Consider the following 6,000-nt stretch of genomic DNA (forward strand, 5'->3'; position numbering starts at 1 on the left):
ATATCAACAACTTGAGAACTTCTTTACATAATACTACGTATAAGAAGAAAGAGAGACTGTTCCTATCCACAATGCAATTAAAGTAATGAATAAAGACTAAAAAGTAAAATGATAGTAATAATAATAACACTTCTAAAGTTAATGCGTTTATAAAACACACTGAAAAGATTGTTTTTCTAAAGTTGAACGTCCCACGATTATGCACTAAGAATAAGGGAGATGATGATAATGGTGGAATGACTAAACTGGGAAGAAACTGCAGAGACCGAAGAAAACCCACGCACCAGGGGCGTAAATAAGGGCCCCGCAAACCCCGCATTGCGGGGGGCCTCAAGCCATAAGGGGCCCTAATCATAAAGTGGGACTTAGAGAAGGGGCCCCCAAATCATAAAGTGGGGCTTAGAGAAGGGGCCCCACTCCACGCTTTCTACGGGGGGTCCCCAAGCCTTTAGTTACGCCACTGTCACGCACACACTGTTCGTCCACCATAAACTCGACTTGGTGGGAGGTGAGATCAAACCAGAGGCCCCAAATATACAGCGAAGTACGTAGAATTTTATCACCGGAAATTCAAACATTCAAATCTCATATACTTTCAGGACGCGTGAGAAAGAAGTTTGATTGCTGGTGGAAACTCAGGAGTTTCAGATCTCACGTTAAGCTATAGGTTTACATCTCATATAGCCTCGATACTGAAACGAACTCCAATCCAATCTGTAAATATCAGGATTAATCTACATGCATTTAAACCTAAAACTATGTCCTGTACGTAACACGGATTTAAAAAGAATCTGTTTGAAACAGGCCCGCAACCGATAACAAATGGCAAATGATATGGGGGAAACAAAATTATGATGAGACATACTATATATTTTGGACTTTTTCATTCTCAGAGACAGGGAATCACAACTCTCAAAAATCCATTCGCATGCTCTTTTCGAAACCCTGTTGAGATTCTCCTAACTTTAATATTCTCTGTTCAAAGAAGTCCACCTTCTATGGTTCATGACGTTCCCCCTAAATTTTGTAGATATGTCCGACCAAATAATAATAATAATAATAATAATAATAATAATAATAATAATAATAATAATAATAATAATAATAATAATAATAATAATAATAATAAAAGTCATTCCTGCTTTTCCACTTTCAATACTTCCCCTCCCCTTGAGTATGACCTTCACTAAAACTGCTGTTCCAGAGTAGACACTTTAAGTTATTAATTATTCTTTTAAAGTATTTTCATATTTTAACAATTTTAATAATGCACTTTGGATCATAACACGCGTCTAAGTTGTCTACCTATTCGCAGTATATGAAGCTTTTTAACTTATCACATTTCCCTTGCCTCTTTATTTCTGAACCACACTTAATAGAGATTAGACAAAGGTCGGTATTTACACAGTCAAAGGATTTGGACACAGGGTGGCACAGGAGAGACATTATAAGAAACCAATTGAATTATGATGTGCGAAAAAAAAAATCACAGAAAGAAATTTAAGAGAGGTATATAAATACTGAAAACAATGTTGATATTTTCTATAGACTAACATAGCATTTAGTAGCTTCTATTTTGTATCCTAATCTTTTGTCAGATTTTGGTGCTGCTTTTCCCTTACATAACTAAACACAAACAAATAAGAAAGACGCAAAAGTTTCTTGAGTCCAGGGGTGTAAAATATCTAAATATGAGTCTGTATATCAGCAGCAATACACTTAGACTAAAACTACATAAACATTTGGTTCGTTTTAAATATATATGAACTTCTCATAATGAAAAATTATTTACAACAATATAGCTATCAAAATATTTCAAAACAACAAATTTTGTGTTAAAAAATAAGCTTGAAATCCTGCAATTATATACATACAGTAAGCCCCCGATTAGCAATGGAATTGGGTGGATCAGCAATCGCGAATAACCCGTAAAAGGAAAAAAAAAAAAGACAAATCAACAAGAAAGTGCTTCTGAATAGCTTCTATTTACTACAGTAAGGGGCCTACACCTGCAATTAGAACTTACTAAACAATAGTTTTCTGTTTGTTACAAAAAAAACCGGTCGTTTGTTTTTATTTTCTCACTTTAAAATACCTCTTCTTTATTTGTGATTAAAGTTTTATTTAAGGACATTTTACAAAAAAAAAAAAAAGAAAGAAAAGAAAAGAAAGAAAGAAAGAAAGACCGCGGGTGCGAATAATCGATAGTTTACTGTACATGTGGGGATAAAGTCTCCCCCTAAAGTTGCAAATTTACGCTGGGTAAATGGACATTTATTAAGCCTTGGTCGTCCTTTACAATGGACAAAATGACCAAATTCTTGACCTACACATACATATAACCCATGTATGCCGTTTGAAAGTAAGTTGGTTGTCTACATTGAATAATCTTTTGCTGTTGTATATATTTTTATTTAATTTGATTGATATATCAAAGTAGTAGCATCATTTCAGAAAACGAATTGATTTTTTTAAATCTTAACGTCCCATTGTCATGCTCTTTAGGCCAAAGGAGACGGTTGATTAATGAAATTGACTAATTGTAAAAAAATTTAGTGCTCTCCCACCGAGAATCGAATCCGGGACTATGTGTACCACCAAAGGCGCACGCAGTAGCTACTAAATCAGTAAGAAGAGCAGTGTAATTTCAGTGTTTGTTTAGGGAGGAGGGGGACCAAGATTAGTTTTACGTTAGTAGCGTATGCAAAATTCCAACGAGAATTCAAGCATTTAATTTAATATTCTTTCAGAGTGGCACGATGGCTCAGTAATAGAGTGCTTATCTCTAGTGCGTGGGGGTCCTGGTTCAATCCCCGGCAAAGTTAGTTTGTGGTGGTTAACATCGTGTCCGTCGGTTTTTCTTGGAGTGCTCCCGTTTCTTCCCACTTTCTCATTCCACAAATTCTTCCTTAGCCTAAGAGCATAACCAAGGGCGACCATGTGGTTTCCAAAGGGGGGGGGGGGCAAATATAAGCAACGTTTCAAATTTTCCTGTACCTAATGTAAAAATTCTGTTGGGTTTTCGATATTCCCAAGTACAATTTCCTCTTAGGGGGGGGGCGAGCGCACCACCTTGTCCCCCCTGATTGGCGCCCTTGGACATAACCGTGCGACGTTAAAAAACTGAAATATTTAATTTTTCATTTCATATCCTTTCAGTATAAGCGTGATTCTTGTATATCTGAATGTAGTAAATGTTCATTTCACATATCTCGCTCAAGGGGGGGGGGGTTAAACCCCGACACCACCCTTGTGTACACCACTGTATGTCAAATTCAGGGGCAATTGTTCCTTCCCTTTCTAAAAGACGCTCTCGTTTTAAAAACGACTCGATACCTTTAAAATCAAGAATATATCTTTCAGAAAAAATGTTCCGGGGGGTGGCACAATAGCTATTCGGAGGAGTATTATACACAAGGTACTATTCTATATATTATTATATTATAGACGTGTTATTTTGGTCTCCGCCGGGGGGCACTCTCATAGTCCCGGGGGGCCAGTGACCCCCCAATAAAAACATGTCTAGAAGATACACTGATCAAGAAGTTGCACTAATTTACAGAAGTTGAATATTGTTGCACATACAATCGTTGTAAAACAACTTTTATTATTGTGCCATAATTTTATATTTCAATTTCTCAGAATATTGCTACAATTTTTAGTTTAATTCAAATTCGTATTAACCATTTCCATTTTATTAAATTCGCTTCATTTACTTTTTCTTAATTACAAATATCACCATGAAAATTATGTGGAGTATATAAATTGGTATATTGTTGTCAATAACTTTTCATATTTTTAAAATGTAACAAGACAGTTTTGCAACAGTATTAGAACTTCCTTCAAGTATATATCCTGTTTAGAAGCACCTGCTATCATAGCCGGCACAGGCGGCGACTCTAAACAGCAGACGGTCACTCACTGTTTGGGTTCAAGTTCACAATTTTCCCAAAGCTTACCTTACAACTCGCGACGATTCTCCATTGTTTCCCGCTCGTATTTTGACAGAAGAAATGTTTTGTTGCACTCGTTATTCACACACAGAAACCAAGCTTCAAAAAGTTCCTTATGTTATACACACACAAAAACACAAACCGAATTTTCTGTAACAACAAAACACGAGCGAATAGAATACAATTAATTTTTGAACATAACACACTTAACACACCGCACTATTCCCAGCGGATACATATTTCTGTCGCAGGCGAAGTTCTGTGTTGTGTGCAGACACTCGGAACACCTGGTCGTTTACCTGTGGAATAAAACAGAATTATGTTGTTTCTAACGTCGGTCACAAGAGAGCAGCACTGTCTGCAACAGAACAACAACCTCCTGAAGAAGTTGAGTGCTTGTCTTCTTCGGTTGCGATTTATGCATGTCAATAAACGAAAATACGATAAGAAGGAAGGAAGGAACAAAATGTATGCAATGAATTATTTATTAAATTTTTGTGTATATTTTGCTTCTTCCAGTAAATTTTATTCTTTACTTATCTGATTTCTTGAAGTAAGTCATTTATGGACTGTTATTTGCATTTTCAATTTATACACATAACTTGATGCTAAAATGAAATGAAAACACGTTCCGTCTTCTTGCAACATCAATATCTTAAACTCTGAAGTAAAATTAAACCGAACTTAAACTCTGAAGTGCTTAAAAAGTTCGTTGCTGAATTTTCTGTCCGTGTTTTGACTGTAATTTGTGAATTTTTCAATTCTGAGCCCTCCATGCAATAGAACATCAAAAACTATCTAACAGAAGTGATGAAATTTTTCGCGTCACTTACCGTTCCCGATATATTGACCAAAATATCCCGATTTCGGTAAATTTAAGGAGCCATACCTCGGGAACAGTAAGTCATAGACAGATGATATTGATGTTGATCAATACCTAAGAAGATGGTGAACATTTTGGTATCAAATAGTAGCTGGTGGCCACTGGTTATATCTGCATTTTTAAAATAGGCTATATACGGTGATAAAAAGTGACAGCGCAATATAGCTAATTTAATAGATCTCCTAATACGCAGGTTCCAAATATGTAAGTTTGTTAGCTATGGAATGTAATCAAATAAATTTAATATTCAATTTCATTTAAGTTTAAAAAATAATTCGTTTCTAAGTTCATTCTGAAATTCTTCGAGTATTCTCAACTAGTTTTATTTATTTATTGAAAAGTTTTCCGTTGAAAACTTTAGTTCGACTTAATACATAATATTAAGATTTTCCAACGTTGTGTTCTCCGGAAGCCAACGGTTTCAGTAACACTTCTTATACAAGTTTCACAAACATATTATTATTATTTTGTGCATATTTCCCGCTCTCATGAAATGGTTTGTCTTCAATTAAATATGTCACTGAACCAAAGAGTAGCCGGCACGCGAAAAAGGCAAACTCATTTTAAACAAAGTTGACTTATGAAAAAAGTTTTTTTTAAAAAAAAAAACACATTTACTCTGTCCGTATGTCCGTCCGAGAGCAGAGTTGCCAACTTCAGAGAACAAAATTATCGATTTTCGCCTTTAAAATTATCGTATACTACAAAACTTATTGTATATTCGTTATGCACGTGTTAATTGTTGGAACAAGTGTAATAATACTAATAATACTAATAATAGTAATAATAGTAATAATAGTAATAATATATAATAAATTTATCTAGTAATCTTCAGTTTCGAACTCCAAATCGGCGCCACTGTCCTCAACAGTTTTGTAAAATCTTTATTAACACTAGTCTGAACAACAGTCCCGTAGCGAGCCCAAAAATTTAGGGGTGGCGTCGAAGTTTGGAGGGCCCGATCCAACCACAATATAGTTCATCACCATATTATAGTTTACTTGTAAGCCTACTGTGAAAATTTCAGGAGAGACCAGAAAAAAATTAGAGGGGCCGCCCTTCCCCTAGACCCCCCTGGATACGGGCCTACTGAACAATAACATTTCCACCTCTTCGTAAACGTAATTGAATTTAAAGAATGGATGCAAGGCTGTCATTTGTCAA

At 35.5% G+C, this 6,000-nt stretch overlaps 1 protein-coding gene across 1 annotated transcript in view; it reads right to left on the reverse strand.

The window, feature by feature from the left end:
* Positions 1-4,266, reverse strand: part of Rab23 (RAS oncogene family member Rab23) — a 364,665-nt gene extending 360,399 nt beyond the window's left edge. Inside the window, exon 1 of the mRNA XM_081755290.1 lies at positions 3,960-4,266. The gene's annotated coding sequence lies outside the window, so the exon portion shown is untranslated. The remainder of the gene's footprint in view (positions 1-3,959) is intronic.
* Positions 4,267-6,000: the final 1,734 nt, after the last annotated feature.

The sequence above is a fragment of the Thermobia domestica genome, chromosome 1 (genome assembly GCF_964235325.1).
Source record: "Thermobia domestica chromosome 1, izTheDome1.hap1.1, whole genome shotgun sequence".
Classification (NCBI taxonomy): domain Eukaryota; kingdom Metazoa; phylum Arthropoda; class Insecta; order Zygentoma; family Lepismatidae; genus Thermobia; species Thermobia domestica.